Consider the following 22,435-nt stretch of genomic DNA (forward strand, 5'->3'; position numbering starts at 1 on the left):
GGCTAATATACAGCATTAGTCCTAGATTAGTAAAATTTACCAGCAACTTTTGCAGTCTTACAACCCAGTACTCATGGGTTCTGATTATTTTTATGTGCCAAAACAATAGTAAAAAAAAAAAATTATACAGAGTTCACTTAAAATCAGGCTTTAGTGTATCCAGGCGTATTATCTAAGCTCACTCACAGTAATCTGAGCTCTCTCAGACAGTTATTTTTATTCCTGTAAACATCAAGAACCACTCTCCCCCACACAGCCAGCATCCTCAGGCTTTAGTATTGGCCCCTTCTGGCAGCATAGCATCCTCTGGCAGATGGTGGCAGAGGTACCAGAACACCCAGCCCCTCCCCATCACCATCAGGACATGGAGGACCCCATTTCACAGTTAGAAAACTCATTCCTTATGTTTCAATCTCTCTTGCAGAGGCCCAGAGGAATTGAGTTGGATAAAACCTCTCTGCCTCATCCCAGACCCCATTTTACAACTATGACCAAAGTGCAATCTGGTTTAGACTGTCCAATTTCCAATCCACACTCTTGTTACAAATTATGTCATTACAAAAATAAATATCCCAAAAATTTGCTTTTATCAAAGGCACTATAATGGTTCTTAGGGGACATCTTGGCTATTGAGGTAATCAATTAGTCTAGTGATACCAAAATCCATCTTTCAGCAAGTATCTAAGTCATCTCCACACTGAAGTACCTTAGCACTCTCCAACTTCAGCATGAAAATCCCATCAGCCTCCAGCTTTCCTGACTTGCATGTAGTTATATACATCCTCTGCTACTTTCTCTCTCACTCTAAACAGCAATTAGTTTAATTCAACTGGAAACCTACCATCTGTATTGACACAGACATCACGAAAGACATCAAACATCTTGCTTTGAAATGTTACCAAATATGTTACCTTGTGTGTTCTCTCAGTCCCCCTTTGATACTATTTTACTATTTGTACAGCTCACATGGTAATTATTTATTTTAGTCAAAGCTTTCATGATCAGTCTCAGGAGAATGCAGAACTTATTCTTATTTTATTTTATGCAGCACCATGTCTCAACCAATTACTATGATTGTTAATTCTTCATGCTGTCTTCGCTTTCCATTTCCTTCATTTCTGGTCGTGACTGTAATAGTTAATTTCATTAGGGACATACTTAGCAACTTCATCTGCAAGTCAACAGCATGGATCAGATAGAAATTTTTAGAAAGGGGAATTATTTATGGCTATCAACAGCATTGATGCTTATATTGCATGCTTCACAGACTACAATAATATCATAGAGGTCAGAATGAGCACGGCCTGCCTTTAAAGCAGCAGCTATCTTAGGTCACTGGGATCAAAATATCTGCTTTGATGATCTAATGCAGTACACCAAGCCTCTGATTCTTAATGGTAGAAATATATTATTTGTGCTTATCTATTTAACAGAATTATGGAATCAGCAGAACAGGAAGAAAACAAATCAATAAATCAGATTCACAACTCAGTAAATACTTTACATGCTCTGGAGTTCTGATCCAGTAATGTGTTTTCAATAACACCACCTAGGTTGCTTTCACTCTTCACGTTATCATTAGCTGACTATTGATTTAGCCATACACCTAAGTTCTAAACAGAAATCAGTGTAGAAAGGGCTCAAACTCTCCTTGGGAAAAGGGTTAGGATTCATTTGCATAGCACAGCAGTACTGAAATGCCAGCCACAACCCACACCATCCCCAAAAACAAGGCGAGTGCAGCACAGCGAGGCAAGAACAGAGCGGGCAGACCCACAGGTGGCACTAACGAGTCAGGCCATTCTGGGAGGGTAAATCCTTCTGTAAGGCAAGAATCAGAACTGCAGACCTCGAAATCACTCCTACGACTGCAAGTGACACTGGCACATGGAAGTTCTCATATCCATGAAGATGGGAGGAGGAATACGAGCCAAGGCAGTGAAGTGCTGCTCAACAGTCACTGTGTAAATGCCCGAGACTACACTAAATAAACTCCCCTCCAAAACCCCATACTTGGTTGTCATGCCTCTAAATGTAAAACCAGAGATTATCCTAAGGAGTGGATGGGTCAAATTGGATGGAGTCACACTGCCACTCCTAACAGAGGCAGGAATCCCTACCCAGATGGCCACACACCACTACAGGAGTTCCTCTGTAACTCAGACCTGCCTCCAAGCAACAGCCACATTGCTGTTTTCTCATGACATCTATCTCCTACCCTGAGCATGCACACAACACAGACAACACCTTCCCTTCCCTGTCCATACCATCCCCCCTTCCCCAGTTCAATCCTGTCTGGCAATATTATACAATCTCTTCTGCTCTCCTCTCCCACTCCCAGCTCTGAACACCACTAGAGATCTGAGCACTCCATAAGTACTTACTTAAACCAGACATGGAAATCAATCAAGTCAATGCAATTCAATATCAATTAAAGAGGTAATATTTTGAAATTTCATAGGCAGTTAGCTAAAATCAATATAGCCATTATAATTGATTTTGGCCAACGATCTGTCCTACGATAAAGGCACTTTGCTCTGGTGTTCCTTCAGTCTGATGACACTGTGACACTGCATATTATTTCTAATATAGTCTTCATTTAAAGTACTAGCCACAAAGGGAAGTGGCTTCCCATACTATAAATTATATTCTCAGTTGGTTTATTTAATTCAAATTTGGCCTTACAAAAAGGATTCACTGGAAATGCAGGTAATATGCCAATAAACAGATACTGAATTTCCTTTCATTGAATTGTAGGCAATAAAGTATTTGGTTTAGATTTTTCTATGTCCATCACAGAGCCATATTTGTCTTTGAATTTGATTGCTAAGATACCAGAGTCAGTAAGCACAAACAAAACCAAGGTACTTCCTCAGTACAATCTGAGAATTAAACATCTTGAAACACAATAAGCAAATAATTAAAGGCAGAATATTTGAAGTGGTTGGTGACAAGATATTTTTAGTCAATTAGAAGAATATCAGTTATAAGGAACTGACAAGAGCTTTTAGCTCCCTCAAGACAGAGTAGCAGTCTCTACAGAAACAGAGAGGCACTACACAGCTATGTAGCTGCTCACATTTCGTGATATGGATGACAATTCAGCAAATCTACCCTAAGAGCCAGCTTGTGCTCCATCCTTTCTTCACAGTAAAGCTGCACCTGTCTCCTCACAACACTTGACAGCGCAAACTTACATGCTATGTTTAACTCCTTCCCTTGATTTGTTTCTCTTTCAGCCAACAGCCTGGCGATGTCTTTATCACATCAAAGAACACACATACAGCAACACAAGCTGATATATATTAATGCAGGACCTTTCCTGCATTAATATATATCAGTTTGTGTTGCTGTATGTGTGTTTATGTGTATTTACTGGTCAAGGAAAACCCAAGTATATTTGATAATCAATGTGATCCATCCCACACAATACAAAAAAAAAAAAAAAAACAAACCCAACATATAGTCAGTGGGATAATTTAATCATTTTCTTCTGAAGAACAATTGACATTAATCTTCAAACTGTTATTGCAAATTGTTGGCATGTTGGACATCAGGAAAAGTGAAGGATTTTGGCAATCCATTGCTATCATATAGGTAAAGGGGCATTGCTTTGTTGGTTGACATTTCACACTGGAGACCTTTCAGCTATCGCACAAAGTAGACCTGAACTTCATTTGCTATCACTATCAGCAAGAAGGCCAGCAGGTCTCAACTCCACAGAATAATAATTTAAATGAGTTTAACCTTGCATTTGCAAAAGAATTGGAATTACTGCTTCAGGTTGTAGGAATGTGGTGATTTTGACACCTGTCAATGAACAAACCTTAAATACAGTAGGTAACCTGCCACCAGCTGTTCTTGAAACTGTCCTGCAAATCCACATAGCCATGCCAGTCTTTTCAAACCACTAGCATTAGATCATGGATAAGTGCCAAGATGGAAGGATAATGACTTAATTCCTTCTGCTACAACAGATTGACCTAACAATTTACAATCTAGTAAAGTGAAATAGCCCACATCCTTTGTTATTGCAAAACCAGAGTTACAGACCATTTTGACAATACATGAACAAGCACAGAAGCTGCTCCCAGAAAAAGATCATATTTTAAAGTCCCTTTATCTGCACTATCCTCTGAGATCTTCCACCTGGATCCACTGCAGACTGTTCAAGGGACAGCAGCCCTCAGGTCACAGCTATTGGATGTGTTGCTCTAAAGCACATGCACCTGTTAGACACTGTGACTACAACGTTATCCAGCAGAGCCAAGCACCAGCTCTCCACTCCCACTGAACCCTGGCACAACCTCCAGGAAGCTGTACATGTTCTCTACCTGGCTGGCTGGAGCTGCATACCTGACAAGAGATCTGCATATCCCACACTGCTGAAGGCATCTCTGCTGCTGGCACAGCTCTTGTAACCCCATTGACAACCACACTGAGCTCACCCCTGCCAGAAGGAAAAACTCCTATTCCTTTCTTCCTGCTTCCATTCTGCTCTTTCCATCTGCCAGCACACCCAGCCCTACATTCCTACACTGACAAGGTGAGACCTTTTTATAAGAATAGTTGCTCACTGGAATGGTAGAAAGTTCTAACATATTTTTTCTTTCTGATATTTTAGTGAGTCAAGTCAGGTCAGAGAAGGAAGACTGAACAAATACCTTGAGCTCCCTCTGCAATCAGAAACAACCCCTTGTAATCCTCCCAATGGCTATGGCTATTAATTTTTAATAATCTTCCCAGTCACAGTAGATTAAGGAACAAACAAAAAAATGCTGACTACGATAATGTTCAGTTTGGAGCTGGGACTGTGGCCTGAGCTTGTACAGAACCAAATACTGGGGAGTCCTGATCAAAACTGTAGCTCTGCAGCACTACAGATGCAGCATAGGCATGGCTCCACTGCAGTGTGAAAACTCAGGCTCCTCAGAGGCACTCTGGCCACCCACGTGCTTTTGTTAAACACTGTCTGTGCCATGCCAAGCACATGGGCCATACTCCTCAGACAGTGGCTGCCAGCATCAATGGCTCCTAAAATTGGTGTTATGAGCACCACAGAAATTTGTCCACCCCACCTCAGGGGATATAATTTTCCAAAATTATTCTGGACTGAAAAAAATAGAATCTAGAGTAGAGAAAACTCTCTCAACGGCCTTTTACCAGCAACTGTTTGTAAGATGAAGTGATACAAGAACCCAGCCACTTTCAGCAATAAACTTCCTGAATTCAGCCACAACATTGTATTTCTCTTCTTTCAGTCGTCCAAAGGTCAGGAGGGTCTTCATTCCTACCCTGCTTTTTAGGGCATAACCAAGAGCTCAGCGTGCCTATTTCAACACTGTACCTGTTTTTAATGTGCAAACAAATCCTGCTTCCTACTGTGTGCAACAGCTGAGTGAAATGCTACACTACCAGGGTTGATCTGGGGTACAAGGGCAGAAATAAAGGAATTCTTACTCCTGCATTAATTCATACTCTGAATTTAAGTATTCAAATTATTAAGCCATAAGTACTTGTGACATCACAGGTTAATAAAGCAAAGGTGGCTCCTCCTAAACTGGAGGTCTGCAAAGGAGTCAGTAGTAACCCTGTGCCTACAGTTCTTCCAAAGAGACCATGAGCCACCCAATCCCTTCCCATGCAACATAATCAGTTCTCACTTTAGAAACAACATATGCAGCTTCTTTATCCTTTATTGCTTTTACCACAGGCTGTTTTAACTTAAATACCAGTTCACAGGATGACAACCTTAGTGAACATAACAATTCTTAACACCTGCTTTTAAGAGGAAGGATATTACAAGTAACTTTCAACCACAGCAAAAAACTAGTATCTCCTCTCTTTAGAGATCTTCATAAATGCTAATTTACAGCTCATCGGGCACAAAAGATGCGCAGAATTCCTTCCTGTGGAAGGAATACCTGGTAGAAAGATTGTCAAAGGACCTTCCCTCCCCCATGTTAGTCTTAAGTACTTAAATATGTGCAGGCCTGGGCAGAATCTGGGCACAGATCCTTTCCTCTTCCAGCTCAGCAGAGAGCTCACACTGCAGCCTCACAAAGGAGTTTCCCTTTCCCACCAGTGAACCTTGCATCAAACTACCCCTGCCCACACTGCAGGGAGCTGAAGGAAACAAATGAGGTTGTGTATGCTGCTGGGCTTGTCTATCATTTACCATAAATGTAAGGGGAAAGCCAGCAAGGAAAAAAAGTAATTATGGTAGAATTCTTACAATGAAGAGTAATACATTTATACAGGTGGTAAAAGTGCAGGTGACTGTCCTCTCAGGAGAGAGGTGCTAGCATTTGTAGCCCTTCCACTGTGCTATTTACACACAGACTGACAGTTTCACCCTGTACTCCCTCAGTGATGTTATATTAGTAATTAGAGAGCCTATGACTTTGTGATTTTTTTAATATTTAATTCCCTCCCACAGGCACTCTCCCCAGCAGTCCAGCTACCCTTAGAGCTGAATTACTGCTCTTTCTCAATGCCTCTTTCCCTCCCCAGGAGGTGAGGCCATGGTTCATTATTTCAAATTCAGATTGCCTGTGTTTAATAAGCTGGTGCCTGCCTGCAAACTTTTCAGGGCTTTTTCTAAGGAGAATGACTGCCTGCCTGAGCCTTCAGGCAGGGATAGAAAGCTGCTTTTGCCAAGAGCAGCAATTACTCCAACATACACCATGAATCCAAATGGAGAGGGATATCTGTACAGAGATAAGAGGATTACACCGTTGAACAACTCACATCCTTCTTCATGGGACACGCCACCAAGTCAGGGTGAGAACGTGAACCTGCCTCTGGAGAAATCCCACAAACATCACTTTCTTGACCCTTTCTCTATATGCACATGGCCACTGAATCAGAACAGAGACAAAAAAACCAATTAGAGCCCAGAGCTCATAACACAGGTCACTGCCACACACCCCTACACCAGAGCAGCTCAGTGCTGGGAGCCTGTACCACAGAACAAAAGTTACTCCATGCTTCATTCACCTCCCTAGGGCTGCACACAGTGAGAAGGGACTCTCATGGTTTACTTGTCCCCTGCTTTACCCCTTAGTCTGGTCCTATTTCTTCACACTGCCTTCAGGGCAGTTAATCCAATGCTGCACCAATGACTCCCTCCACAGCCCCTGTACTCCTGCCTTAGGATTTTAAGTTAAACTCAGCAGTTTCATCTCAAGCTCCTCCAAAGCAACATGACAAAACCCAGGCTCACGCTGCAGACAGCCCTACCACCATCTCCTGCTCCCTACCTCAGAGATGTCTTCCTCCACCAAACTGGAATACAAGTATACTTACCAACACCTCACTATTGCCTTTTACCCACATACCTTTCCAGAGGAGAGCTCCCAAACTGCCTCTCCTCCTTACAGGCTCAGCCATGTGAGGATGTGGGGCAGTGAACCAGCCCCTCACAGGTGGGCTGCTCCTTAGTGGTGGCTCTGCTCTGCCAGCTGCACCAGCCACTCTGATTGCTCCCACCTGGGCCCCCTGTGCTCCCAGCAGTGCTGGTGGGCTCCCAGGGCTGAAGGAAGTGTTTGCAGGAGCTCACAGCTCCAGGGCTGTTTACCTTGGTTCCAGGATTGGGAAACTGGGTGTTCCCATTTGCCTGGCAGGCTGGAGGTGCCAGGGCCCTGGGCATACACTGGTGCTCTGGGGTAGCTGTGCACAGCTCCAGCCCCTCTAACCAGAGCTGACCTGGGGCTGTGCAGGCACCAGTGCTGCCCTGGTGCTAGGCTGGCACTTGGTGAGGGCCACTAGACACATGACAGCTCCCTTTTCCATCTTTCCTGGCTGATGAAAGGGTGGCTCTTCACACACCAGGAGGGAAATAACTGTTCCACTACAGGCATGTGAAGGATATCAGTGGATCTATTTGTACCAGCCTAACTAACCACAATGTCTCCCATCACTTTTTCTAGACTCTAAGTTTGAAATAAAGCACACCAAAGAAAGTTTTATTATTATGACTCTAAGGAAAAATCTTAACATATGTTTGAGCATGTCACAAACAGAAATAATAGGTCATAGTGTCACCCAAAAGTACAAAGTCTAATAAGGGGAGAAGGGTATTCTTAGTGCCTCTACAATTGAGACACATTGTGCTGAAGACAGGAATACTGTAAATTATATATGATGGCAGCAGGCTCTCTTTCTATAGAGGGCAATCACATCACTCAAAATACAAATGCATAAGCCTGCAGCCAGTCCAACTGCCATTTTCTAGCACATTTAAATGCAACTGGGCTGGCAACCTTTTTGGGACTTTTCAAGCCAAGGATCAAATGCTTTTTTTTAATCTCTTACAAACAATTAAACAAAAATCCATCCATTGAGACTGAAGGATGTAGTCTGAAAATTGCCTTACATCTAATCTATACAGAAAGTTCTCTTCCTCCCACTCTGCAAGGCTTTATTTTTCTACCCTACCACATAAGAAGAAAGTGAAAATAGATGTTTTCCATTGCAGCTACTTATTTTGGGATCCTGGACTACACCAATTGCTGTACATGAACCCCTATAGATGAAAAAATAATGCAAAATCCATTCAGGCCCAGCCAGAATAAATGACTTCCCAGAATGCTCATTTATTCACATTACGATTTTCCATCTGTGAGATTTTACACCTTCCTAGATCTTATGGAAAGAACATGTACTTCTGAATGCACATTTCAGAATTACAGATGTGAAGCTGCTGGTGGAACAGCAAGGGCTGCCTTATAGATGATAGTTACTTTTAGTAAGGAAAATTATCTTTGTTTTCTACTGTCCCGTTCACAGACATTAGGAACTACACCCTGGATGTCAGGCCCAAGTCCAGAGCAGGCATTTTCAAAAGTCTGAATATCTTTAAACACAGGAGCTTTCATGAGGACAATCTACAAGTCAAACAAAAATGACAGCATCAGACATCACAACTCCGTGTTTAAAGGCACATTCTCAGCAGAGAATTGGAAATAAAAGAGAAATTGGTGAAGCATTCCTGTTTGCACAAACGTGGGGAGCCTGAAGCAAAGAGCTAGCTAGCCAAACACATATTGGGGTTTGAACCTCAAGAACTCTGTAAATACAGGAACATCCCTAGGTTCAGCCACATTGCTGCCTTTTGTCACACTCAAGTAAGACCACAGATACTCAGGATACCTGAGTATCCCTCCTTGTCCCTTCTCTTTAATCTGTCTGTTCACAGAAATCACATTACTTCCCTTCCACAAGTCCCAATGGCAGAGCTGACAGTCACTAATCTGAAAATTCAGCCAAACTCAAGCAGCAACTTGCAGCAGATCAGCTGCCCTTGATGCTCGCTGTACGCAGAACATTCTCACTGCCTTCTGAATACTTTGTTTGTCCACTGTTTCTCACCTGAATCCTCATTAGCACCCCCAACTGAGACTCCAGGGAGAACTGCCATTTCCCATTCAGCTCAGTCTTGCAAGGTGGGACACTCACCTTAAAGAGCCTTTCAGCATCTCCAGCATGGCCTGTTTACAGTTCCTGTGAACAAGAGCTATAGAAGAACCTTGCAGGATTAGGTCCTACTTGGTAAACTTTGCAAGGGGTTAGCAGTGCTCTGCCACAGCATTGCAAAAGTAAGAAACTTCCCAGAATCCCAGCTCTTTTCATGAGTTCTTAATTCAGAAATAAACTTACCTGTGCACAGGTAATGAACCAATCAGAACAAACACAGAGAGAATGACACATACTGCTATAAATTGAAATTGAATCACAAAGGTACACTATAGTTTGTCCCCCAAGTATCAGTAGGCCCTAGGGATGTAGAATGTCTGTCCCATAACTACACTTCAGTATATATTAATACACAAATTCATCTCTTCCAGGTGATTTGATGACTGTGGAAGAATGGCAGGCGTGACACAGCCTTCCTGTACAACCTTAGCAGCATCACCTAGCTTGTCTCATCAGAGCTATAACAGCTACCAGGAATGCTGGACAACACATATAATAAAAGACTCCCTTAGAAGGGGGATGGCAAGGAGGCAGCATCTACAAAAGACTTGCTGAACTTCTACAACCCTGTGTAGCTGAAAAATAAGTACTTATGACTTTACTGTAGGTGCAGCAGTACATATCTGATCCTGACACCTCCAGATGGCAGGAAGCTTCTTTCCAAGATGCTAACAGCTATTTAATGGGCTGTTGGTATTTTAGGGACTGTTCATCACGTAATAGGGCTTTCAATACATGATGCAGTGACATTTGGCTGAAAGTACCTGTGCTGGAATCACAGTAGCTAGAACCAGTGATACCTTTCCTATGTGACAATACTGGCATGGCTGAAGAAAACCCTAATCTTTACATACTCTTCTGAATGTGTTTGCTTTAGCTCCTAAACTACATTAATCTGTTTCCAGTGGGCAGGAAGAGATCCCTCTGTCACTGTCATTAGTTTGTGAGTGGCAAAGATGATTCCCAAATGCCATGTCAAACGAGTGCTGCCCCTGAAGATCACAGAATGCATCCCCTGCCAGAGCATCTCTTCCAGGTGACCTGACATGGAGACAACGGCTGTGCCCAGCCCCAGCTCTCTGCTTTACAAACATGACACACCACACCTCACAGCTCCGAATGACTGCTCAAAGCATCTGTTGCAAACCCAGGGCAGGTTTTCCTTCCTTCCTTTTGTTTTGCCCACAGCTCACAGAATGAGTATCTCCACCTCCTGCATCCAGCCCTGCAAAGATAATGTGCTACAGCAAACTGCTTCTCAAGATGCTGCAGGTAAACTAGACACACCTGTCTCCAGCCGTTGGAATGAACGGCGTTAGAAACACAGCATTAGCAACTGGTAAGGGGATGAAAAGGCGATGTCGAGTCTCAGGACAGAGTACTATTTTTTCTTAATTAATGCTGCTGTTTAGCCCAGACATTGCAGACCACGCCGGTGAACACCAGCACAGGTCTCCTCCCTCCTAGGCTGCATTCTCCCCGGTCGGTCACTCCTCCCCAGGGCAGGTTTCGGCCAGCGGGGCAGCAGCCCCCGCAGCCGCGGCGGGGGCACCACCGCCGCGAAGTTTCCCCGGCCAGCAGCCGGTCCCCGTCCCCCCCCCCGCGGGGCGCGGGGGTCGCACACTCACCTCTCCGGGCCTGCCTGATCTTGGGGCTCAGCATGCTCCCGGCTGGGCGCTGCCCGCAGCCTCAGCGCCCGGCCCCGGCCGCCGCCCCGCGCATCCCCGCCGCTGCTGCCGCCGCTCCAGCCCTGCCTCGGGGCGCCGCTCCACGCGGGGCTGGATAAACCCTAATGCATTATTTATCCGGCCTCGAATTAATTCCCATCCAAAGTAGGCATGAAGCGTCTCGGTAATTAGCGCCGATAGATGGGCAGCGCGCAGGCACGAGGGCTGGCCCCGGCTGCCGGCGCTAATTGGCCGCGCGGCCGTGTGATCAATGTGATCAGTGCGATCAATGCGATCAGCGCGATCAGTGCGATCAACGCGATCGATGTGCCGCCGCTTCCAGCGAGCCGCGCTCAGCCCCGGCCGGGCTGCGCCTGCCTCCGCGCCCTGCGCTCAACAGATGCTCCGGCTCGGCAAGGCTCGCATCGGGAGCCGAGCCTGATTCAGCGGGGTTTCTGCTGCGCTGGAAGAAATACCGAGAGCGCCGGTCCTGAGGGCGGCGGCGTGCTCGGCCACCTGCCGTGCCCTGCATCCCTCCCGGGAAGGCATCCCGGTGAGAGACGGGGAGCCGGGAGAGAAAGGACACACCGCTCTCTGCCAGAGAGACAAAGATCTCTCGCCTGCGCTGGCAGACCCGCCGGATGGGCACAAGGGAATGTCTTCATTACACTTTGCATTACATGACATTTTAGCACCCATCATTTTTAATTGTACTGTTTGCTTAGCTCACCCCTCACCCCTCCCCAGGAGGGAGGAAAGTGTGCAGTTCTGCAGACAGTAATGAAGAGGAGGAAAGGACAAACGTTTATTGACACAGATAGACACTCTTAAATAGCATCTATAAAATATAAATAGATAATTGGAGCATAATTGCATCTGAATAATGGACATGTCCTGACCCTGGACTGCTTTAGCTCCATCCACCCAGCAGTTCTTTCTGTGAGTGCCAAAAAGGGGTAAATAACTCCCTTGCAATGTACCTGCCCTGCCGTATCACCCTGTATTGATGAGTTATACTGACAAAAAGCATCTGAGATTGGCAGTTTTCTCCTCTTCCAAGATCTATCACATCTTGGATATTGAATGCTGGCTATCAAGTCATATCTCCAGTACTGGGAGAGGTTCTCTGGCTCTTTACAGGGGTTGTACTTCTCAATGTGCATCTACAGCAATAGCTAAGATATTTTGGACCTTTAGCTGCTGGTAAAACCAGCAGCTTATAAGCAATTGTAAATCCTTGAGGTCACGGTGGCATGAACTCAAACTCACACACCTGTAAGCAAGGATACAAGCGGGATCTGAACTGCTGTCTCAGTTCTGAGCCCACAGCCTCCTGCAGCTACCTCCCCACTTATCACCTGTTTCAGCTGGGTTCCAGCACAGTGAAGAATAGCTAGCTGATGGTCTGATGGTCCCTTGCCCAGCAAACTTAGCAAGCATCCTGATACTGTGCATAAGCAGGAAAAACATCAGCAGAGGGGCTTTTTACACTCCTGCCTTACTAGCTATTTACTAGAACTCTTTTTATCCCTGTATTTTTAGTAATTCCTGTCTGTTTTAGTGCTGTTTACACATAGAATTCTGCAGCTTGACCAGGAAGTCAAAAGGTGTGTACAGTAAACACGACAAGGGATAAAGTTGACTGAACTTTTAACCTCATGGGAAGCATAGAACACTTCATCCTGCTAAGTCATTTCCCATGAAAACTTGATTTCCTCTCTAGCAAAAATATTACATAGTGTGAGCTATATAAATAATTATCATGTTTATGAGTAAAATTAAAACACTCAAGCCAAGTTCAACACTAAATGCTAACTTCTAAGATTTTCTTGTTAAATAAAAATACTCAGTGGAAAGAGAAACATTCAATTTCACCTGCTTTGCTTTGACTTAAACATTTTTTGCTCTTCTCAAAACCATTTTAAAGTATAAACATAAATGAATTTTTAAAGACTAGGAAAGTCAGGGTGAGGTTGGGTTTTCTCCCCACATTTAAGTACTGGTCTGAAATTTAGATCTAAAATTATGAAACACTATTTGAGGGAAGTAAGCTGCTTCCCAAGGAAAGAAAAACAAACCAAATTAAACAAGCCATCCGAGAGAAAAAAACCAATAAAACATAACCAAACAACCACCTCCAGCAAGTGGCTCTGCGCTAGCTGCAATGCTTTGGTCTGGAAACTTAGAGAAATAGCTCCTTATATAAACACTAAGAGTAGATCCAGTAGAAAGGTAGCACAAGTTTCTAGAAGGGACCAGACTGTGTGGAAATGTGTTATTCCTAAAGCTTCTATACTGAAAGCTTGAATTAAGGAAAATAATTGGGACAAGTTACCTCAATGGTTTGTATTTACCTTAATTCTCCTGTGTAAATTTAACAGGTCCTTTCCATCCCAGAAGCAGAGATGTTCTCCCATGCAAACACACTCTACAAAGATGAGAGACACCTGTGTTGTGGTCCTGAAGTGCATTAAATAGCCTTAATGGCCCTAATACACCCCACATAGTCACCATCCACACCCTCTGCCCACAGGTCCAGGACCTCTATTTAAGCCCCAGCTTGGACCTTGTATCCAGCTTAACCTATCTGGTAGGAACATTGGTTTTCTGTAGTGGTGTATGAATTTGGATTATGATTAGAGGCTGTTTTTCAGCTAGACCTTACATTTTCTTCAATACTATGGCTCTACCTGGTAATTAGAGGATTATGTCTGGTATTGGTAATCTTTATTCTATGTAATTTTCACTTTTAGAGGTGTAAGATGCTTTCCTAGCATGGCCCTAGACCTGCTTCTTCATTGCTATAAGCATGTTGGATGTACTTGGGCACTGATTGAAACTGGGTATTTCTAACCCTTTCCTCCTTACTTTATTTGAGTACTGTGGGTACCATGGCCTGTCCTGCTGTGCTCTCTTTCTCTTACCCTTAGGTGGAAAAGGGGGTTTTCTGGTTATTCTATTCCAGAGCTGGGCTCCAAGGGCTGTCCCATTTAGCAGGCTTCTTAGAGTGAGTTAGGAAGCTGCTAAGCTGTAGGCAACAGGACTTTTTAAGACTGATGTTGGGCATCCCTGATGGCTTGGGATACCAAAGTGATAATGTGTACCAGTGTTGATAACCACTGCTCTCATGGTTCTATCCCTCTGCTTGGTTAAATCCAGAGTGAAAGTATATGTTGTAGAGCAATAAGCATCTAGTAGGCCAGAAAACAGAAATCACTTGACTAACTACATACTGGAGAAGTGCTACTATGTAGCTCTTATGGGAATCTAAAAATAAATGTGGTCATTAATTATCTGCTGCCTTTTTGGAATGTGGAAAAGCTCTTCTGTCTGTCAAAAGTGTTCCCCATTGATGGCTAAGCACAAAATGAAGGCAGGTGATGTGATCTAGGGATTAGAAAGCTTTAGGAGAGTGAGGAGATGGGGTCTCTTGTCTTAATGACAGCTGATTTCCCATGGCTCCAAGCAAGATATTAAATCCCAGGTCATGTCCATATTAATGCAGTGTTTGGGGATCTGGGATTGGCAAGTGCAATCTATCTGCAGAGGCTGATAAGGAGTTGCTGCAGTGGGGACCCCCACAGGAGCTGTGATTCATGTGCTGGCGCCGAGGCTGATGACTGGAGGCTGTGAAACGCGGCGGGTGCTGCAGACGGAAGATGCGTGGGCCAGGGAAGTTGCTGGAGCTGTTGTGAGGCAGATTGAATGGGTCTCTGTTTCCCCAGGCTGCACACACAGCATGCTGTCACCTACCAATTAGCACACGGTATATCCTTTTTCCTCCTCCTCATCTTCTGCTTCCATCTGTGGGCCAAGGACTTGTTGTAACTGGCTGACTGATAACATTTTCTGTGCTCATCAGCATGATGCACCTGGATCAAAGCCCGAGATCAAATCACCCTGGACTTTGGCCCCACTGAAACTCAGATCCAGTTTATTTAGACTGTAACCAAAATTGCCATCTGTTCTAATATGTTAAAAATGGGATTGATGGAAAAGGGTCCAGAGAAACAAGGGAAGACCACAGTGTTCGCTTTGAGATCATTAACTGCAGCAACATTTCTTCTGCAACGCAAGTTTGAATGGTTATGTATTCAGGAACTGTGGAATTCTGCTGAAGACGTTTGTGCATAAATTAACAACTTTTTAAGTATCTAATGACCAGGAGGAATTTCAATTTGATATAGCCCTTGCTTACAGGCTAAATGATCACCACTTGAAATCTCCTGATGCTGATGATTCCAGGTGAAATAGGCTACTGGTCTTTTCAGTTTCCAGTAACCAGTCTTAGGGCTTATAGCAAGAAGCACTCAATCCATGAAGTGACAATTTTCCTGTTCTTCTTTGGAGATGGCCTCTCTAGTATCATGTAAACTGTTATTGCAGAATGGAGGAAGCTGTGTGGATGTTCTAGAGCAGCTCTGGGAACAACTGGAAGCTCAAAGGTGTCCTTCAGGAAAAAAGATGATTCAGGAAAAACTTTAGTTTGTGGATTATCTAATGCCAAGGGACAAAGACTGGAACAATTTCTTTGAATTTGGCTGAAAAGTAAGAAAGTGTATAAGCCTAATGACATCTTGGGCTTCCCAGGGGTGATGGTTGCTGCAGGAGGCAGTGAATGTGCCAAATGCATCAGGGCTGCTAGGAAAGGACAGAACTGTGATCTTGCATAACTACATTCAGGAGTGGGGATTAAGGGCAACACTGAAAAATAATAATTTTTAATGTTTTTCAGAGTAAAACTAGGGAATTTCTGTGTGTCTTTATTATTCTTTTACACTCAATGTTCCTTCCCATCTAGTCACATTCCACAAACAGGTCAGAAGTAATTAATCATTGATTTCAGGATGTAAGAGTGACTCTCTAGAGAGCAGCTGTAGCTTGAGAGAAGCCTATAACACAGCTGCCCTGGACATCAGTGGGATGAGAAGCTACCCTGCAGAGATATTCCTGCCACACTTCAATTTTTCCCCTCTGCAGTGGTGAACATATACCAAGCGTACCTTTACCCTTGTAAGATCTCACTACTATTGGAAATACCTTAACGTAATCCAAATTTATCCAAAGCAGTTCCCTTTCTTACAAGAAAGAAAAATAGATATTTTATATAGGTGGCCTGCAAAAACACCTTGAGAATTGTATGTTATTTTTCCTAGTAGATTAAAAAAGCAGAGCTTGATCTCTCTTTTTTTTTTTTTTTTGTTTATACTTGACAAACATGAGAGAAGTTGATGTGCCCTTTCTGGTTTTGTTATAAACAGTGATCTCTGACCATGTCAAGGTGCCCTATTCTAATGAGATGAGAAGCCTTTGACAGAAATATTTACCTTTTGAGAAGCTATTAGGCAGTGCAATTGAAGAGGTGGCAAAATAAAAAAGTTTAGACAATTCTGAATGATCTGATAAATATTTCCTAATGTGTTTTGTGATGTGCTTTCATGTATTACAGGAAAGCAAGACTTAGATTGGGAATGCAAGAACTTTCTCCAGAGCAGTAAGTGTCTTATAAATCCAGATGTTCTAGATTTCATAAGCAGGGAGATAAAGTATGCTATGTTCCTAGATTTTGGGAGTTTTTTTGTATTTTTTGTTTTGTCTTTGTGGTGGTATTCTTATTATACCAGGATCAGAAATTATATGTCCCTTTTAGTACTACAAACTCTTGCTGTTGCCATCTTCCTGCAAGCAGAGTTTCTTTGGCAATGAAGGTGAGCATAAGGATACTAAGACAGGATGCCTCTAAGCATTGTATTGCATTTGCTTTTCACAGGAAAAGGAGATAAATATAGAATGGATACTACTTGTATGGACAACCAGTGCCCATCTGAATTTTGTTTGTAGATGATAACTTTATCAATGAGGCAGAGAGAAATCTTGTAACCATTGCAATATCTACTGGGGACATGTCAGGGCAGATCAGAGACTTTGAATCATTTGGTTCTGCTCCATACAAGATGTAGTGGATATTTTCCAATATGAAATAGGATGACAGCTTGTGTCTCACAGCCAGATGAAAGTGTTAACACAATTAAGGTATGCACAAATAAATTTTTCCCCAATTATATTATATTTGGTTTGAAGTGTTTCATATCTGAATAAGGACTAGTCAGACTAGTGAGGACTAGGGCACTTCTCCTACAAGGAAGAGTTAAGGGAGACAGATTTTCTTAATCTGGTACAAAGGCTATAAGGAATCTAATGTCACCCCACATGTAGTTAAAGGGCATTTTCAGAGCATAAAATCCAGCACCTGGTAGTACAGATGCTGAAACACAAAAAGCACTGCCCCCAAGTTCGGACCTTAGGAATTCGGACTGGAGCCCAAAATATCTTTTTGACCAGGAGGATGATGGTGCAGTACCTGCAGAGCAGGGGAAATGTCAGCCTTCAGAGATTTTTAAGATGATTAGATTAGTTTGGTTTTGGTGCTACTTCTGTTCCAAGCAGAAGGCTGGACTAAGCAACCTCCAGAGGTCCCTTCTGTTAACATGTTTGTGAGTTTGTCTTAAAGCCTCTTTTCTGCTGCTATATCTTTTGATCCAACAAAATGCTACTTTTCTCTCTAGCCCTTGCCTCACTATCACCTTCAGTTCATCACAGATCTAAGAGGGCTGCTATTGCTGTTAAATCAGGGAATCGCAGTTGAAGATCTTCCCTTCATCATTGTCTCTTTTAAATGGGTGAGCTTCTCACTGAAATTATCTGTGAAATGTATTATGATCTTTCTGAACTTAATTTCCTGATTCCAATATAGAAAAACATTTGAAATTAATCAAACTTAAATAATGAGAGTGCTCACAAGCTTCACATCAAAATACATGCTTAACTGACCTGCTGGATCAGAATTTATTGGAGTAGTTCACGTTGTTTGGATTTTACATTATGTAAGCAAAGCATCTCAAAGGTAAAGATCAAGTTTCTTGACATGACCGAGTCCCAGTTGACTGTGCTGTTGTGCTCACATCTCTGGTTCTGATTGTGTCACCTACCCAGCTATGCAGTCTGCTCCAATCACCTAACAAAACTTGCCAGATTGAGCTTTGATATCCCTGAGACAGGTAGGATGTGAAAGCCTGGAAACATCATGGATTTCTCTCTTGTTCATCTGTTTCTGTACACCCCCCAGACCTTCCCTGCACCTTTGAGAGCAGTGACAGTAATATATCCTTTGACAAGGAGCTGCAGGACCTCATGATTCAGCTCCATAAAACACAGGGACCTGGGCAATTGCTTATCCTTTCTGTCACCTGTGGGCCTGGAAGAAATGAGGTCCTTGGCTGGGAGAGGAGATAAAGAAATGCATTATTTAAAACTTGAATGCTATCTCTGCAGAATGGATGTTACTTTTTTTTTCTTTTAGTGGCAGGAATCAAAGAGCAGTGCATGCATATTTTAGACACCTTGGACTGAAACTGGCATCCTCAAGAATGTATCTCCTCCTGATGCCTCAGGGAAAAATATAGTCATTTAGGCAGATCTGATTCAAAATGAAACTAGGGTGAAAACTGGAGGCTAGGTGAAAAATGGAGGGAGCTAAAAATTTCAAATGTGCTGTTATTTTAACACTGACCCATTTTTCTTCTGTTTCAAATAATTTTAAGCAGAGAATAAGAAAATAATGAAATTAAAATAGAGTTGTTAATGACTTGCAGACTTGGGGTTTGGAGGCCCAGGTACTATTTGTGGCTCTGCCACAAAACTGGCTGGGTATGTCATTTCAATTCTTAATGTTACTGTTTCTGGCCTGTGAAATGGAGTCATTAAAACTGACCTCTCTGATAAGATTTTCAAGATGGAAGAATAAGCAATATTATTTATTATGTATAAGTGTTATCTAAAAATATGTTCCCATGAATATTTTTTGGATCAAAATGTTATTGAAACAATGTGGTATAATTTTTAAAAATATTTTCAACTTCTCTATGGATGAAGAAAATGTAAGAATTCATTTAAAATTCATAGTAATTTAAAGCATCATTCATTTTAGAGCAGATGTTATCCTATTAAAGATTGTCTTAACTTGGTAATCAGCATCTTGTTTACAAGGGAACCATTTTCCTGGAAGAAGACAAATGCTTCTTCCCTTTGCCTCCCCCAATATTCTTATGTAGAGCAGACTCATTTGGACCATCCAACTGTTTATTTTTACAAATGTCTTCTCAGATATGCCCTGCTGTGGAGATTGTCTGCTTATAGCTGCAGTATCATGAGTTTGCATAGAGATACTTCATTTGATACTGTAGGACCAAAAAAATCCCATGATTCTAAATCTTTAACAAGATTCCTAAGCTTGTGTTCCTGCAGGGAATTTCAACTTGGAAAAAATAAGGTACTGAAAAGTTCTATATTACTGGATTTTCAGAGAGAGACAAACTATTCTTTAAAGTTTTATGAATGGGATTTTTGTTTTGTTTAAAAGCAACCAAATAACCCTCTAAAAATCACCCACCTGAACTCCCCACCAATATAATTTGTCTCAGTATATTCCTGTTTGTTATCCTTCATCTAGCCTTACTAATATTTTTTGTTCAAGGAAAAAATACCTTGCCAAAACAAAACATCAACTAGTTTGGTTTTGAAAGTATCAAAAACCATTTGTTAAACTAAATATCCATTATGTTTTTTTCTTTTGCCAATGCTGACAAAATGTACAGGTAATTTGCTTCCCCTAGACCTTCATTCCTCATCCACAATCTTTTATCTGCTCTGCTACATGCTGACACCTTTATAAGCTGCGTCCCTAAGGGGAGAAGGTCAAAATACAGCACTGTTTTCTAAGTGGCTTCTCTGCTGGGTGCCCAGCTAAAACCTGTCCATTCCAGAGGCTGGTGGGAGCGTGAAAATGTAATCCTATAAGTGCTTAAATAGCTGAAAGCCTGTAAAGGGGCAGCTGAGTGGTTGTATTTTGTGCTGTGGCACTCTACTGTCTCGTATCTTAACATGGTCTCAGGAAAATAAACGGGAGCTGCAACTCTAAGATGAAAATGAGCTGTGTACTTGCAGGTAGGTGTGTGAGATTTTTCTGCCTGATGCAGGAGCAGCCCTTGCAAGCCCTTCTGTTGTGCTGCCACCTCGTGACGCTCAGGGAGGATGGTGCCAACCAAAAGATGCTCAGAATGAAAACTGCCCAGGTTACTGCTGAGAACCACAAAGCAAGTAATGTTCTCTGGAGCTCACACAGAGGCTAAAAGGCTGTAAGGTACAGTTTCCTATTTAAGATCTATATGGACAAAACTGGCCTGTGGAAAGGGGACAGCCCTGAATATCTCTGTCAGGAATGTCTGTGTTGGGCAAAGGCTGTCTGTCTGAATTTTTCATCTTTATTCTCATCTCATTTGAGGAAGAAACAAAAAGAAATAAGTTTGTTGGAAATGAAAAAATACATTAAATAGAAATAAAAATGCCACCAGATCCTGGTCTACCTCACTAAGGGTTTAGTCATATGCTTGTCATCTGTGCATTTCAGATGTCTTTTAAGATGGATCCCCCCTCAGAGCTATTCTTCCATTTGTGCAGAATAAAGTATAAGCCATGGGCATGATTTTGCCTTTTTTTTTGGTTTTTTTTTTAGTAGCTCTGTCAATGTTCTGAGCATAGGTTCTGGTACTAGTTTGTTGCTACATATCTGGATGAAGGGGGCAAACCTCTCAGGTTACATTCTGAATGCATGCAGGTCCCAGATTTTGGCAAGCTAGGTTTCTGCTCCCTTCAATAACTTGAGGCATCTGTGTTGTGACTGATGTACTGAGATACAGAACAATTGTTTAAGCTTCACCTTGTGACTGCTGTCTGTTTTTTAGACAGCTTAGCAACTCTTGTTAGTGAATAAGCCTCCCTGTGAAGCCTGCCATTCGCATTTCCCTCTTACAGCCAGGCGGTTCTTGGGGGCGGTGATCCCAGAGCCCCTGTGTCTGTGCTGGCATCCCAAGGTGCAGCCTTGCACAAGGAGCTCTCTGGTTTGTCAGAGCTCTGCACCCTGCAGAGGCTCAGCAGCAGAAGGGGCTCCTGTGTGACACGGAGCTGCTGAGGGGCCTGTTGCACTTCCCTCTTGTGGTGAGCTCCCCTGCAAGGTAAGGACTGCATTCTTTCACCAGTTCCTCCTTTGCTGCATGTGGTAGCTACCTCTGCTGTGACAGCTCTGCTTTCAAGTTCTGCTGAATGCTCTGAGCTCCAAATGATCACACAGCCAACGACTAGTTCCTTGTTGCTCTAATTTACCCCCTTAACAAAGTATTTTCTACTTATGCAGTGCTCAGGTTTAATTTCAGGACTAAAAATACCTCTGATTAGCAGCAGCAATTTTGTGTATCCATATTGGTCCAGTTCCTAGCACAAAAGCAAGCACTAATGTAGAATCTGGCTATAAATTAAGTACAGATGAAGGAGGTTTATTTCTTATTATTTACTAGCCTAGAGCAGGGCTGTTTGAACACCTAAAAGCAACAGCCCCCAGGGAAGCTACTCAGCTTCAAGAATTGGGGGTTTTTTTGTTTTTAAATCAGAACATACTAGATAGCGAAACCGCTGTTTTCATCCCCATTCCTTTTGTCCGGGATTTTGTATGGCGTGGCAAACCAAATGCAATTGGAGTATTGGTTCTATAAATAAAGAATTGAAGAAAAGGGAAGATACCTGAGTCTAGTTCACAGTGCTAGAAGAACATAGCAAAACCAGGCTTATCCATGAATAGAGTGTGACAGCTTACTGAGCCTGGCTTATTAGGCACTTGCAGGTACCTGAGCAGGTGTGACTGTGGGGAAGCAGCCCTCCTGGATATGTGCAGAGTCTCTCTGGGAGCACAGCTTATTGGAGAACAAGGCCACAAGAGCTTGAGTTTATCAGTAGACTTGGGAACTGAAAAAAAGCCAAACTAACCAACCAACCAAAAAAAAAAAAAAGAGTAGTTAGCAGGGGGCATACCAAAGCTGGAAAAATGTCTGCTCTCACACTTGTGTTTGAAGGATCTTGTTTAATTTGTTTAGCCTGAACTTCAGGCTCCCGGTTTCCTCTATGATGATGATGAGTGTTGCTGTAGGCTGTGCAAGCTACAAAACATCCTTGCAGAAAGCAAAGGGGGTGTAAAATGGGAACTAGGACCCGTTTATGAAACTGAAGGAAGTGATGTTGTCTGCAGAGATTTTGATGATCCTTCTGCAGAGAGAATAAGAGTAAATATTCTAAGAAAAACATAAGAAAGCATCTTCCAAGAAGAGCAGATCTTGGTCAATGTGTGTTTTGTAATTACATCTTGTGGTTTTACCTGCAGCTGTCTGTGAGAGCTATTTTCTGAT

The 22,435-nt window shown here is 42.8% G+C and overlaps 1 protein-coding gene and 1 long non-coding RNA gene across 2 annotated transcripts in view; one reads left to right on the forward strand and one right to left on the reverse strand.

Annotated features, from left to right (window-relative positions):
- ARHGAP22 (Rho GTPase activating protein 22) overlaps nucleotides 1-13,571 on the reverse strand; it is a 117,856-nt gene extending 104,285 nt beyond the window's left edge. The window contains exon 1 of the mRNA XM_058810469.1: nucleotides 13,499-13,571. The gene's annotated coding sequence lies outside the window, so the exon portion shown is untranslated. The remainder of the gene's footprint in view (nucleotides 1-13,498) is intronic.
- A 172-nt stretch (nucleotides 13,572-13,743) lies between these two features.
- On the forward strand, nucleotides 13,744-20,563 carry LOC131561541 (uncharacterized). Its single transcript, XR_009275076.1, has 4 exons — nucleotides 13,744-13,837; nucleotides 16,594-16,638; nucleotides 19,308-19,473; nucleotides 20,180-20,563. It is a non-coding gene; the product is annotated as an uncharacterized LOC131561541 (long non-coding RNA).
- The last annotated feature ends 1,872 nt before the right edge of the window (nucleotides 20,564-22,435 follow it).

This window comes from Ammospiza caudacuta, chromosome 9, assembly GCF_027887145.1.
Source record: "Ammospiza caudacuta isolate bAmmCau1 chromosome 9, bAmmCau1.pri, whole genome shotgun sequence".
NCBI classification, from domain to species: Eukaryota; Metazoa; Chordata; class Aves; order Passeriformes; family Passerellidae; genus Ammospiza; species Ammospiza caudacuta.